The 15,646-nt window shown below is 42.7% G+C and overlaps 1 protein-coding gene across 6 annotated transcripts in view; it reads right to left on the bottom strand.

Annotated features, from left to right (window-relative positions):
- Positions 1 to 5,587, bottom strand: part of CAP1 (cyclase associated actin cytoskeleton regulatory protein 1) — a 28,035-nt gene extending 22,448 nt beyond the window's left edge. The window contains exon 1 of one of the 6 annotated variants that reach the window (XM_039363004.1): positions 5,433 to 5,587. The gene's annotated coding sequence lies outside the window, so the exon portion shown is untranslated. Of the gene's footprint in view, positions 1 to 5,113; positions 5,253 to 5,432 lie in introns of those variants that run through there. The other 5 variants (XM_039363005.1, XM_039363008.1, XM_039363009.1 and 2 more) reach the window with 5 other exon arrangements.
- Between the last annotated feature and the right edge of the window lie 10,059 nt (positions 5,588 to 15,646).

Here is a 15,646-nt window from a genome sequence, read left to right as displayed (position 1 = left end):
CGAGTCATAAAAGAGCCAAGGTTACCTACCGCTGGCTCAATGTGAGGCTGGCTTAACAAAGTACACCAAGACAACGCCTGGGCCTGGCTCCAGTACTGAACTGCAAGCTACTCAATCCCATTTCACCCTAGTTTACTGCGTTATGCATATCCACCCAATATGGAAACAACAGTTGCCTGAAGCAACACTTTGCTTCCAAGTCACCACACATGCCTCAAAGAGGAAGGACGCTTCCTCATTCTTGTAACAGAAAACTCTTTAACTTCCTCTTTGCAGAAAAAGCATTGATCCTGGGTGTGCTAATGAATTCAGAAAAAGTTCCTTGTCACTAGCTTTAGCTGCCCACCTTATTCCCAAGCTTTTCCATTAAACTTTGCCGGTTCTTTGCCGGAGCAGGTGGGAATATGGAATATTTACAGAATTGATGGATAGTGGCTGTTAGGCAAGGGGATCTTTCCTCCAACTAAGGGGATTGCACAACTTCAGAGTTTCTATCCTCATGCAGGAAACTGGAATGGAAAACTAGGATACATTTTCCAGAACCAAAGCAATTTGCTCATAATCTCCGGTAAATGGAAGATAAGGTATGTCATAACCAAAGGGAGGGGCCAGGAAGAGTAGATCAGCTTTTCAATCATTCACAGCAAACTTTGGTGGTGCAATGGAGGTTTTTTTTGGGGGGGGGGAGAAATTTGACTATGCAAAATATGTCCCCACCAACCACATGAACCTATTATTTACGCCATAAGGTCTTGTCTGGCTGTATTCTATGTACACAGACATTCTGATTTGTAAACTACCATTTCTGGCTTAGTTGCACAATGTCTGGAAGTTCATGCAAGACTTAAGGCACCCAAAATCATTTCAAAAAGAAAGACCACAGTTATTGGTCTTGCTCATTTGAAGGAAACTCTACAAAATGCCAAAGAGAAGAGGTTGGCTGCACTCCTTTGCGTTCTTTGCCTCGCAGCAATTTGTGAACCCAGACAATTAAGGACTGTTCAACAGAGCATGCTTTAGCATGCAACACTGTGTGATGCCATAGTTGATTATGATATCCCATCTTTATTTTATGCAACCCACGACAGCTGAATTCAAGTGTACTGAACCAAAAATAATCAAATCGTATTTGGACTGAGTGCAATGTACATTCCCAATCATGGGTGGCTTTCTTTTCTTAAAAAACATGGCAGTGACTAAATTTCAGTTTAGTTGTCTCAAACAAAATTGGACTGTTAAAACACCCCACACACACACACATTCATGCATCATACTAAGCCAAAACTAAATAAAACATGGATTTGCACAACTTATAAACCCCATCCATGGCGACAAATATTCTCTACCCAATGTTAGAAAATCAATTATCATTTCTGACAACTATTAGCTAAAGTGCTATCATTATTTTATTGGAAATGAATAGTACAGCATCACTCCATCAAAGCATGCAGAAAGAGTGGGTTCCGGTTAATAAATACTATTCTTGGTATTCATAAATCTGAAGGACATATTTTAATGGGTATATTTTCATACGTATTTAAATAATATGGAGACTGTCTACCTCAGGAGTCTCTAACTGTGGCAACTTTAAGACTTGTGGACTTCAATTCCCAGAATTCCTCAGCCATTCTGGAAGTTGAAGTCCTCAAGTCTTAAAAGTTGCCAAGGTTGAGGACCCCTGGTCTACCTACATCAGTGTTTCTCAACCTTGACAATTTTAAAGCATGTGGACTTCAATTCCCAGAATTCCACAGCCAGCAATGCTGGCTGTGGAATTCTGGGAGTTGAAGTCCACATGCCTTAAAATTGTCAAGGTTGAGAAACACTGACCTACATCATTAAAACAATGTTTGTTGAGAAAGTAATGTTAACAGAATAGTTAGAAATCTATTACTACATACCATAGTGGTCTGTTTGAACAACAACCCCATTTTCTCCACCAAGCTAAGCTGCAAGCAATTGCTTCTAATCCTGAGGAATCTTTCAGACTGTTACAGGCCTGAAGCTAGAAGCAAACCCAGCCCTATTTGGAAGTGGACACCAGAACTATTTTCACAAAACACTAAAAAAGTCTGTGCTGGCCTTCAGAATGTGAAATTTCTCTAAGTTCTTCCTATGCTCAGGCAGGAGCATTTTACTATATACATACATACATACACTTTTCAACCATATACACATATAAAATTCTACCTACATTGAGAACTCAGATTTGCACAAACTACCATTGATCAAGTAAGCCCAAGGTTTAAAGGGACAGAATGTTTTTGAATTAAGCAGCTTTTAATGCCATCTTTAAAATATTCCACGGAAAATTGCAAACAAGAGACTTTACATACTGTACTAGTCACATATTTCTCACTGCAAATGTAACGTTTAACCATTGTTAATGAAGGTCACAGCTCCCACAAAAGCTTCAGATATCTACTTTTGCTTCCCAAGTTTACACTTGTTCATGATATAGCTAGCAGTTAAAAGCATCATCTCTACAAAGACCAAATTGCTCAGTGTATCATTGACCTTTGTTTTTTGACCACAAGCCTTTTCTGGAAAAAAATAGCTTTTGTGTTCTACAGTTAGCAAATGCAAAGTGATTCCTACAGAATCATTCTTAAACAAAGGTCCCATCAATGAATTCTTGAAGGATAAGTATCTGCAAAAAAGCAGAATTTTTAGAATGGGCTCTAATCTTGGGGGAGGGGAATCCAGTTAGTCACATTCTGTTGTTCAAAGCTTAGTTGTCAAAAGAGGCATTTTAGAGAAACTCAACAACTGAACATATAAATGCTACAGAACAGACTATTTCTTCCCCACAATCATAGTTCTCAACATAAGGGCTGCAAGGACTTTAATTCCACAGCCAACCTCTGCTCTGGACTAGTATCAGATGGACTTTGAACAGGAAAGGGATACTTAACCCCATTTTGCTGACAAACCTATGATAAGCAGGCAGGGAGAAAGGAGTAGCAGAAACTAAGAGAACAACATGCTGTTAAAAACACAGGGCTAAGCAATTTGAAACCATCACTATGTAATTTACTGTACCTGAATTCTCCTTTTCAACAACAAAGCTAATTCCCCAAAGAGTTTACAATAGGCGCCAAGGTTTATTGGCATATTCATGCATAACATTACTCCTATAAAGTGGCTTGTCTCATATTGGGTTAATAAGCATATCTAATTAATAGTTTCTCACTTTATTGCTTAGCATGTGTGAACTCAACCAATTGTGCTTAGTAAAACCCATGGTTTAAATAAATAATTGTGGTTTATTGATGTCTGAATGCAGCCAATAAAAGTGTCCTCTGACATTTAAAAGGGCATTTTTGGCAATAGCCGTATTGGAGATTATTCTCCATTGATTCAAGTGGTTATCAAAAATGGTATGAGTCTGTTTCTGCTTTCAATGGAATTTATGCTGTCAAGCCTATAAAGATTCACAGCAGCTTACAACAAAATTAAAACAGCCACTGCATAATAAAAAATAGAACATAACATTAAAACCTAGAAGAACAGGAACTACAATATTAAAAAATCCACAGTACAGCCAACCACCCATAAATATCACATAAATCCAATCATCACTATACAAATCTCAACAATTTGGAATTATTACTTTTCCTACACCACTCACTATATATTTTGTTTGAGAAGAGATTTTTGTCTTGGATTAATATCGAAACTACATGGCTTGGCTGAGTACACGGATACATATTTCTCTTCTCTGTGGTTTTAGTCATTACTTCCTGCATTAAACTTAATGTTGACACTAGTTATATGCCTATGATTCTGTCCACGGAGAGGAATACTGTTATCTTCCACTTAACTATATAGCTTCCAAAGATCTTAATTCCCGTATGCAACTTATTGGGAATTTACAACTCTTGATCTGCAAGTTACAACATGGGAATCTCCTCCTCCTGTTTAATGAGAAACAAATAAGGTAAAGCAAATGCTTTGATTTTTGCAGCCTGTTGCAAACCAAGTAAGAATTATTTTGTAAATAGTCTGGTCTAAAGTATCAATAAACATTTTTTAAATAAGCCACAATTGGTTTCCCGATCATGGCAAAGTAAAATCAAGAAGCCACATTGTAGCACAGTGCAATTTATAAACTCAATAACTGTCCCTATGGTATAATACATGCCCATTTTCCAAACAACTGATGGCTTAAAGTCAGCACATCTTTATGCATCTTTCATTCAACCTTCAAATTCCTCCTGAACCAATAATAAACTGCTGCTCTGTTCCAATCTCCTCACTTGATACACCCCAGGAGACCAACTGCAAACTTGAACGAAACTGAATTATTCTATTCTGACTCTCCAGCCATCTTCTTCTCCTTGCTGCTTTCTGCTCAGATATTCCCCATATCTCCCATTACAATGCAGGGCATTCAAAGACATCTTCCAAAATGAATTCTGGCTAGCTACTGTACTTCTTCCCCTAAAGACAACACCTGCTTCAGCAAACAAGCAGGTTTTCCTTCCTTGCCATCTTCAAACTATGCAACTGATCGTGAAGCCTTAATTCCGCTTAGGTTTACTTGCAAAATATGTAGTGCTGAGTCAGTCTCTTCTCCTTGCCCACAATGACTAAGAATATTGGAATTTATAGGCCACTTCCATCTTTAAGACCATAATCTGGGAACTAGACTATTTCAGCCAAATAATCTGTCAAAAGTTGCTCGATATTTAGGCACTAAAATCTAAATGGAAGAGTTACACCGCACAGAAAACCTCTGCAGTTTTTAAATCCTCTAACCATGCTTTTCAGGAAAAGCCCTGCGCAAAGCTTTTCAAAGTCTTTCATTCCATATTTGGATCAAAGGTTAAACTGGACCTTAAGTTCGGAGAATGGATTTTAATAGGTTCCTCTAAAGGGCTACTAGATCCTGAGCTGGCCCAACCCAGACAACGGTCTGCAGGCTTAACCCGCCTGCAGCCTCGCCACTCTCCTCGCCTGACACTGCAGTTCCCAAAGGGAGCCATCCCACGCACCGCCGGCAGCGATGAAAAGGCCTTCCGACGAGCAAGCGGAGCTCTGGGTTGCAACCGGGAAATCCCCGGAGCCGAGTCCTCCTTGCAAGGAGACACGAGTCTCCCCATCAAGTTACCCTTTGCACGCCCGTGCAGCCCCGGCCCACGTCGGTGGAGTCAAGGCGGCTTTCACCCCACGCGTTCCAGCCGCACAAAAGGCTCAGCTTGGCTTGGAAGCATGCGAACCCAGCTTCCTTTCTGGTTGGCGAATCCAGGAAATGGAACCCGAGAAGCAGGTTAGATGGGTCGTGGGAACCCGAACACGCCTCCTCTGCGCCTCCCCTCCCCACCGCGTTCAGATGTGCATCACCGCTGCCGTCCAGACCGCCTCTCCCCACCCACCTCAACCCACTCGAGAGGCCAAGCCACGCTCCGGAGCACCAGCGGCCGCCTCACCTCGCGCAGTCGCTCAGGGCGCGGCTCCTTCTCCCGCTCACCTCCGCACCGTTCGCCGCCGCCGCCGCCGCCTTCCCCGACAGCTCCACTTCCGCCCGGAGACGCCCAGTAACCCTCCCCGCTCCACTTCCGGCGTTGCCGGAAATACGCTAAGAGAGGGAGAGAGAGAGAGAGAGAGAGAAGGGAAGGTAAAGAAGGCGCGCGACATGGGCGGGGCTTAAAAGGAAAATTACCGTAACCACGCCTCTGCCGTTCGGTTAGGGTGGGGAAAGAGAAAGAGAGGTGGGATTGGGCGAAAGGCTCTGAAGCCGAGGGCTCGACGGAAGGGCGGGGAGGAGGCGTGGCTTCCCTGGAGGGGCGGGCTTTGGGTAAGATGGACAGCTGTGGCTCCGCGGGGAAGCACACAAAGGCGGGAAAGTTGAGGGGATGGGGGCGGGGAGGTTTGCACGCCGAGAAGACAGAAGTAGAAACGGTGGATAAACTTCATATACCGGTTGAATTTCTGCCCGTCGTCATTATGGGAATTCTACACTTTGCATGCAGTGTGGTTGAAATGCACGCATGCACACACACACACACACACACACACACACACACACTTCATTTACCGAGTGAATTTCTGCCTGCCATCATTATGGCCGTGGGATTCAAATACAGGCAGTCATCGATTTACAACCACAACTGAGCCCAACATTTCTGTGGCTGAAGACAGTTATTAAGAGAGTTTTGCCTCATTTTACGACCTTGCTTGCCAGAGTTGTTAAATGAATCGCTGCAGTTGTTAAGATAGTAACCCGGTTGTGAGGTGAAAATGGCTCCCCCGTTGACTTTGCTTGTCAGAAGGTCACAAAAGAGGATCCCATGAGCCCAGGACACTGCGACTGTCATAAGTATGAGTCAGTGGCCAAATGTACGAATTTTGATCATGTGACCATGGGGATGCTGCAACGGTCGTAAATGTGAAAAGCGGCCACAAGCTGTTTTTTTCAGTGCTGTCATTTGAATGGCCACTAAATGAACTGTTGTAAGTCAAGGACTATCTGCATAGACACACAGGCATACCCTGGCTGAAACCTTAAGATGCTTGCTAGGAACAAAAAGCAGCCCGGACGACTTTCTGCAGCACCTTTGCATGCTTCCCCAGCTTGGTATCTCTGGTGCTGAACTGCAGAGCCCATCATCCTGTACTTTGCTCCCCAATCCAGTTTCCCGAGGCAACAGTCGTATGTGTGAAAAGCGGCCATAAGCCATTTTTTCCAGTGCCGTTGTCGTTTGAACGGTCACTAAATGAACTGTTGTAAGTCGAGAATTACCTGCATACACACACAAACACACCCTGGCTGAAACCTTAAGATGCTTGCTAGGAACAAAAAGCAGCCCGGACGACTTTCTGCAGCACCTTTGCATGCTTCCCCAGCTTGGTATCTCTGGTGCTGAACTGCAGAGCCCATCATCCTGTACTTTGCTCCCCAATCCAGTTTCCCGAGGCAACAGTCGTATGTGTGAAAAGCGGCCATAAGCCATTTTTTCCAGTGCCGTTGTCGTTTGAACGGTCACTAAATGAACTGTTGTAAGTCGAGAATTACCTGCATACACACACAAACACACCCTGGCTGAAACCTTAAGATGCTTGCTAGGAACAAAAAGCAGCCCGGACGACTTTCTGCAGCACCTTTGCATGCTTCCCCAGCTTGGTATCTGGAGTGTTGAACTGCAGAGCCCATCATCCTGTACTTTGCTCCCCAATGCAGTTTCCCGAAGCCCAGAGGGAGCCTTATTCGACCCAGGCGCCTCCTTAGACCCGCAGGTGGGTCTTCCTCCCTCCCGCTGGGCTGGTTGCGTCCCCCCCCCCCTTTCCCTCCCCTTCCTCATTCATCCTGCAAGGCGGGCAGCTTTAAAAAAAAGAGAGAGAAAAGAGCCGAAAAGCAGCTCGCTGGCTTTGCAAAAGGAGGTTTGGGGCGGTCGGAGGGGGGGGAGAGATATTTCTGGGACTCGCAGCCCGCCGAGAGGAAGGAGGCGGCCGCGGACTGTTTTTCCCCGGCTTCCTGCTCGACTCGGGGTTTTTGACCATAGATGGTAAAATCGGCCGTCATTGGCACGTGGGAAGTGGAAGCGAGCGGGCGTAGCTGGCCCGCAGCTCTGACATTTGTCAGCGGAGACGTCTGCTCTGCTTCGCGGCTTCAGAAATAGGGGGAGGGGGGCACCTGCGTGTGCGGGAGATGGATGGGAGGCTCGCACACGCGGGGAACGTGGGAACGTCTAAATCTGGTCTAGCCATGAATGGGGTGGGAAATTGCAGGACTGGAAGGAGATCGGGAGACCGGGTAAAAGCAGGTCTCCCCCCCCCCTCTCCTACTTTCGCCCCGCAGTCCCAAAATACATTTCCCGAAGATGCTTTTTTCACGAGGCGACTGGACTGTCTTGTTTTTCTTTGAAGACGTCTCGCTTCTCATCCAAGAAGCTGCGTGAAAAAGCGTCTTCGGGATAAGTGTGACCTGGATGACTGAGAATCTCCGTAGACATTGAGAGGCAGATTTCTTTCTTTCTTTCTTTCTTTCTTTCTTTCTTTCTTTCTTTCTTTCTTTCTTTCTTTCTTTCTTTCTTTCTTTCTTTCTGTTTCTTTCTTTCTTTCTCTTTCTTTCTTTCTTTTTCTTTCTTTCTTTCTGTTTCTTTCTTTCTTTCTTTCTTTCTTTCTTTTTCTTTCTTTCTTTCTGTTTCTTTCTTTTTCTTTCTTTCTCTTTCTTTCTTTCTTTCTTTCTTTCTTTCTTTCTTTCTTTCTTTCTTTCTTTCTTTCTTTCTTTCTTTCTTTCTTTCTTTCTTTCTTTCTTTCTTTCTTTCTTTCTTTCTCCTGAGTTATAGTTTACTCAAGGCAGCGACTATACCTATACATTGTAAGCTGCCCAGAGTCAGCTCATGGTGAGATGGGCAGCAAACAAATTTAATAAATAAATAAATAAATATTCCTCCTTCCTCTTATTTTCCTAACAACAACAACCTTGTGAGGTGGGTTGGGAGAGAGAGAGAGAGAGAGAAAGAGGGAGAGAGAGAGAGAGGAAAGAGGGAGAGAGAGAGAGGAAAGAGGGAGAGGGAGAGGAAAGAGGGAGAGAGAAAAAGAGAGAGAGAGGGAGAGAAAGAGAGAGGGAGAGGAAAGAGGGAGAGAAAGAGAGAAGGGGAGAGAAAGACAGGGAGAGAGGAAAGAGAGAAAAAGGGAGAGGAAAGAGAGGGAGAGAGAGAGATGGTTTCTAACCTGGTGCCTTCACCCCTAGACCAAGTGGGTCCTCTAGCTGCAAGTCCAGTTGATGGGTACTGAAGGAGCAAAATAAAAACAAAAAGGAAGGGCCGAATTGGTCCAGAGGTGCAATAAAAGAGTGCAGAGTTTTGGATACTCAAGAATTCTGCATCAAGTGAGATGCTACCAAAATAAGAAAGAAGCAGAAACAAATGAGTATTATATATATAAAAGACCTAGCTAATTTTGAAAAATGGGGCCAGGCCTGGTTAAGGATTGGGTGGGAGACCACCAGGAGATCCTAGGGCTGCAAAGTAGACTGGAAATGTTGAGAAGACATATTTTAATATTACGTAATTGGCTTAAGATTGAAACTATTGTAATACGAGTAATACTTTAATGTGAGTTGCAGTGTTTTTTTCCCCCTTTGTTTAATGCTTCACTTTGGATGGAAAACTAAATATTTTCTGCTTAAACTACTGACATTCTGAATAATAATGTTGACAGATTAAGAAGTCATGTGTGCATTTAAATATACAGAAACGTTCCTACCAAACTATGAAATTCATGATAGCTTTATTTTTATATTATTTTATTAAAGTGTATTATTATAGGAGAAAATGCAAATAATTTTTTTAAGAAAGTTAAAAAGTGCAGCTTTTGCTTTACTTTTTCTAAATGTTTCAAGCCATTTCTATAATAACAAAGTCATTTTAATCATCAAAACCTAAAATTAGTTCCATTTTTTTTTTTTTTTAGCTTTGAGTACAAAATCCAGAAGTGGCTTCCAAATGGAAACAAAACTAGATGAATTCTTCTCTTTAATTAGAACAGTCAATTTGCCATCTCCGCCAACTCCATCACCTTTACCATCCATTCTTCCATTGTAGAAATTATAATTCACAAAGTTTTCCTACTGTCATTTAAAGCTTTAGCTGGAGGTGGGAGAGAAAAGACTTTAGGCAGCATTTTGAACAAAACCCAAGGAACACTGGATATTTGCCTCTGGTCACCCTTCTAATTCTCTCCAATGCCTTGAATGGATGTTCTGTAGGCAACATTGTGAAAAATAATCACCGTCCTATTTATAGCAGTGGACTATATAATTTGGAGAATGTGCTATCCTCATGGGAACAAGTGTGGGAGAATCTGGGAACTGAATAAGCCAATGCATCTTTATTGCATCCAGTTCTGAGCTGTATAAGCCCAGTTGAATAAGTCCAACATGTATTTATTGCACTGAATAAGAACTAAGTCCAATGCATCTTTCATGGGACTACCTTTACTTAACATTATCCTTAAAGTCTGGAAAGGAGTAGATTAATAGAGACAAACACCTTTCATCCATTCTTAGGTAATTTCTCAAACACCTAATTGCTGAAAAGAATGCAAAGCATTTCCTTGTCTCCATTTAGCTGACTAGCCCACCTCTTTGCTTTTCTTCCTTGAAAAACAACTGCCCTCAAGGGTAATAAAGTGCTTACAATCACAGTCAGTTTGAGAACAGCTACATCTTATTAGTGGTATGGGGTGAGTAGGATGCTCTGTATTTGCACATCTATAACTGGTTGGTACAGCAACCAAACAGGACAGGTACAGACTCCAACAAATAGTTAAGACTGCAGATAAAATAATGGCAACCAATCTGCCTTCCATAGAGGACCTGCATATTGCATGGGTCAGAAGGATGACTTGGAAGATATCTGCAGACGTCTGACATCCAGGACATAAACTGTTTCAGCTGCTTCCCTCAGGGGGGCGCTATAGAGTGTTGTATGGCAAGACTTAGCTGTGTTCCAATATCTGTAGCAGTCTTCCAATATCTCAGGGGCTGCCCCAAAGAAGAGGCAGTCAAGCTACTCTCCAAAGTGCTTAAAGGCAGGACAAAAAGCAATGGATGGAAACTAACCAAGGAGAGAAGCAACCTAGAACTAAGGAGAAACTTCCTGACAGTGAGAACAATTAACCAGTGGAACAACCTGCCTCCAGAAGCGGTGAATGCCCCAATACTGGAAGTTTTTAAGAAGAGACTGGACAGCCATTTGTCTGAAATGGTATAAGGTTTCCTGCCTGAGCAGGGGGTTGGACTAGATGACCTCCAAGGTCCCTTACAACAACAACTACTTCTTCTTCTTCTTCTTCTTCTTCTTCTTCTTCTTCTTCTTCTTCTTCTTCTTCTTCTTCTTCTTCTTCTTCTTCTTCTTCTTCTTCTTCTTCATTAGATATAAACCTCAGTCAACTGAACATTCAAATTGGCTGGCGCTGATGGTTGACATGGGTTGCTACCAGCATTATAGATCATTGCACAGTCAGCCTGATGTTCAGACTGGATTTGGCATTTTGTCTACCTATCGAGTCCTTATCAAGGACCTGGGATAGGCAGATGTGGATGTTTGATGTTATTACAGATATTGTTGCAGAATGGAGGCGGTTCCTAGTAAGGCCGCCTTTTGCAATTGACTAATGGCGAATTTGTCAATCCCAATGGTGTTCAAGTGGTGCTCCAGTTGTTTTGAGATTGCACCCAAGGCGCCTATTACTATTGGTACTACCCTTGCTTGCTTTTGCCACAGTCTTTCTATTTCTATTTGTAGGTCTTTGTATTTTGTTATCTTTTCCAGTTCTTTCTCGTCTTTTCTGCTGTCTCCAGGCATTGCCATGTTCACTAGCCAGACTTTTTTGTCTTTCTTAATCGACAATTGTTAAGTCTGGGGTGTTATGTTGCAGGTGCTTGTCTGTTTGAATTCTGAAGACCCAGAGCAGTTTTTATCATTTTCTATGACTTTCTCTATTTTATGATCCCACCAGTTCTTCAAATTGGCTGGCGCTGATGGTTGACACGGGTTGCTACCATTATTGTTATTGTTGTTGTTGTTGTTATTATACAACTGGACATAGGGACAGTTTTTTCCCTCGGTGCCATCACTAATGAAATACAAGGACTACAACTTACAGATAGTCCTCAATTTACAACAATTCATTTAGTGACCGCTCAAAATTACAACGGCACTGAAAAGTGTGACTCATTACCGTTTTTCACAACTGCAACCTTTCCAGCATCCCTCTGATCACGTGATCAAGATTCAGATGTTGGGCAGCCGGTTCATATCGATGATCATTGCTGTGTCCCAGGATCATGTGACCACCGTTTGTGACGTTCTGACAAGCAAAGTCAATGGGGAAGCCGGATTTTCTTAACAGCTGGGTTACTATCTTATCAACTGCAGCGATTCACTTAATAGAGGAAAGAAAGGTCATAAAAAAGGGCACCATGATGTAAAAAAGATGCTGAGACTCTAGAAAAGCAACAGAGAAGAGAAGAGCAACAGAGAAGAGCAACAAAGATGATTAGGGGATTGGAGGCTAAAACATATAAGGAGCGGTTGCTGGAATTGGGAATATCTAGTTTAACGAAGAGAAGGACGAGGGGGGACATGATAGCAGTGTTCCAATATCTCAGGGGGTGCCCCAAAGAAGAGGGAGTCAAGCTGTCCTCCAAAGCGCCTGAAGGCAGGACAAGAAGCAACAGATGGAAACTAACCAAGGAGAGAAGCAACCTAGAACTAAGGAGAAACTTCCTGACAGTGAGAACAATTAACCAGTGGAACAACCTGTCTCCAGAAGCGGTGAATGCTCCAACACTGGAAGTTTTTAAGAAGAGACTGGACAGCCATTTGTCTGAAATGGTGTAGGGCAGTGATGGCGAACCTTTTAGAGACCGAGTGCCCAAACTGCAACCCAAAACCCACATGCATCGTTGGGTGTCGGGTGGGTGTGGTCCATTGGCTGGGTGTGGCCCATTGACTGGGCGTGGCTGTGATGCTAACGGCAGACTGGGTGGGACTAAAAAGTTCAATCAATCAGTTCCAACTTTGCGAGATCTATTTTTTTTCCCGTGAGAAGTTGAAAGGATTGATTGAACCTTTTTTTTTTTTTGCACACGGCGGCGGAGGCCTAATGTGAAAAGGTTTTATAAAACCCAGCTGAAGGCCTAGGACTGGGGCGACGGTACGCGTGCCCACAGAGAGGGCTCTGAGTGCCGCCTCTGGCACCCGTGCCATAGGTTCGCCACCACTGGTGTAGGGTTTCCTGCCTGAGCAGGGGGTTGGACTCGATGACCTCCAAGGTCCCTTCCAACATTATTATTATTATTGTTGTTGTTGTTGTTGTTGTTAAAACAGGGCAAAATTCACCTAACAAATGTTGCACTTAACAACACAAATTTTGGGCTCAATTGTGGTCATAAGTCAAGGGCTACCTGTACTAACGTTTTTGTATAATGCATATGTATATTAACCCATAGGGCGTGGTTGCAGTATTATTATTTACCATTTTTATTATTTTTATTTCCCCCATTTTATTGGCTGTACACTTTAATATAATTATTATAATTATATTCTGTTGTTTTGCAAGTACACTGAGTGCTTCCATACCAAAGGCAAATTCCTTGGCCAAATAAATAAAGTATAAAGTATTTATGATGCAACAACAATGAAACAGCGATTCTTACTGTTGATACAATTAACTTGATTTTATGCTTCGAAGGGATGCAGGATTCCTTCCCTTATGTAAATGCATTAATAAAATTAACATAAAGTATTTTGAAACTTTGTGTAATGCTTATCCAACACTTTAATGTGTTTAACTCCATGAGTTAACAGATTAATAGAGTTAATTAACCTCCTTCCTTTTTGAAAATGTTTTTACTGTTGATATAGTACAATACAAATAAGATTTAAAAATGTTATTGAATATGAAGCATTTTCTAATAACACATTCTCTCCTTCCCTTCCATGTGTGTTCCCAACCAAATGGGCTGCACTTTAGATATTTATATTATAGAATGTCAAAGAACTGTTGATGGTTTCTATTTAAGTTCCCCAAACATCTGCAAATGTCTAAATTTCCCCTGCACTGTGTAATGCGTTGTGTATAAAGGAATCATGCCTGCTGGAATATGGTTAATCTTCTGTTATGAATGTATTCAGTCAATTTTGCCATTGCTGTATACCCTCCAATTTTAGCCCTCCAATCCCTTTTGCAAATTTCTGCCAAGTTTGTTCTTGCTGCTGTCAACATATTGTATATCTTAATAAATTGTGATCATTTTCATTTATGTAGTCTGGAATTGTATGGTGCTGGAGAAGACTCCTGCGAGTCCCCTGGATAGCAAGGCGATCAAACCAGTCAGTCCTAGAGGAAATCAACCCTGACTGCTCTTTAGAAGGCCAGATCCTGAAGTTGAAACTCAAGTACTTTGGCCATCTAATGAGAAGGAAGGACTCACTGGAGAAGAGCCTGATGCTGGGAAAGATTGAGGGCAAGAGAAGAAGGGGACGACAGAGAATGAGGTGGCTGGATGGAGTCATTGAAGCAGGAGGCGTGAGCTTCAATGGACTCCAGAAGATGGTAGAGGACAGGAAGGCCTGGAGGAGCATTGGGGTCCATGGGGCCGCAATGGGTCAGACACGACTTCTCAACTAACAACAATAACAATTGAATTAAAAAATATCTGAAATGTCCTTTTAAACCTTATTTTTAGGATTTTTTTTCAGTATTTGGATGCATTTCTTTCTAATACCGTTTTTGTCTGACCGATTGCGACCCCATGGACAATGTTCCCTCTCTGTCGTCCCCTTCTTCTCTTGCCCTCCATCTTTCCCAGCATTAGGCTCTTCTCCAGTGAGTTCTTCCTTCTCATTAGGTGGCCAAAAGACTTGAGTTTCAACTTCAGGATCTGGCCTTCTCAAGAGCAGTCGGGGTTGATCTCCTCTAGGACTGACCGGTTTGATCGCCTTGCAGTCCAGGGGACTCGCAGGAGTCTTCTCCAGAACCAGAGTTCAAAGGCCTTCATTCTTTGGCGCTCAGCCTTTCTTATGATCCAACTTCCACAGCCATACATTGCAACTGGGAAAACCATGGCCTTGACTATACACACTTTTGTTGGCAGGGTGATGTCTCTGTTTTTTAGTATGCTGTCTAGATTTGCCATAGCTTTCCTCCCCAGGAGCAAGCGTCTTTTAATTTCTTGGCTGCAGTCCCCATCTGCGGTGATCTTGGAGCCCAGGAAGATGAAATCTGTCACTACCTCCATTTCTTCCCCATCTATTTGCCAGGAATTGAGAGGGCCGGTTGCCATGATCTTGGTTTTCTTAATTTCAGTACAAATGGCTTTAACCTGGCTGACAACTTGAATTTAAAAGCATGTCATTCTCCTTATTTGCCAGGAGGTGGCGAGCTTTTTCCAGTCCTGGAAATAGTCCTCCTGCAGGTCAGTATAGACGGGCTGACTGGTTAATATTTTGCCTAAAGAAGGAATAGAAGTCAAACCAGAATAAAAAGCGTAACCTGTTACACAACTCTAACTTCTGCCACGTCTAGTATTTAGATGACTTCAAGGGAAAATATTGCATTTCTTTTCTTCAGTAGAATGTATTAGCATGTGGAATGTATTAGCAAGATATGAACTCTTCCCTTCTAAGAATTGTTTTCAGATGGGTTTCTCTTAGGTTAAAATGCAGGGGCTTTCAAACTTGGCCCTTTGATGACTTGTGGACTTCAACTCCCAGAATTCCTCAGCCAGGCACACGTGCCTGGCTGAGGAATTCTGGGAGTTGAAATCCACAAGATATCAAAGGGCCAAGTTTGAAGGCCCCTGGGTTAACGCGAAGATCTCAGAATTGTGTGCAGTCTTTCTGATTGTGCAAAATGGTTCGTGGGGATAAAGCAGGGAGGCTTGGCTGAAACCATGAGTCTTCAGTAACATGGTGGTTAAGTGAATCTAGCTTCCCCATGGACTTTGCTTATAAGAAGCTCGCAAAAGGGGATCACATGACCCCGGGCTGCTGCAACCGTCCTAAATATGAGTCAGTGGTCAAGCATCTGAATTTTGATCACATGACCCTGGACTGCTGTAAGGGTTATAAGTGTGAAAAAACAGTCATAAGTCACTTTTTTCAGTGCCATTGAAATTTTGAACGGTTGC

The sequence above is a fragment of the Crotalus tigris genome, unplaced genomic scaffold (assembly GCF_016545835.1).
Source record: "Crotalus tigris isolate CLP2741 ecotype Arizona unplaced genomic scaffold, ASM1654583v1 scf7180000019504.1669754, whole genome shotgun sequence".
In the NCBI taxonomy this organism is placed as follows: domain Eukaryota; kingdom Metazoa; phylum Chordata; class Lepidosauria; order Squamata; family Viperidae; genus Crotalus; species Crotalus tigris.
Note: the sequence above shows the minus strand (reverse complement) of the source record. Positions and strands in the feature narration are given on the sequence as shown.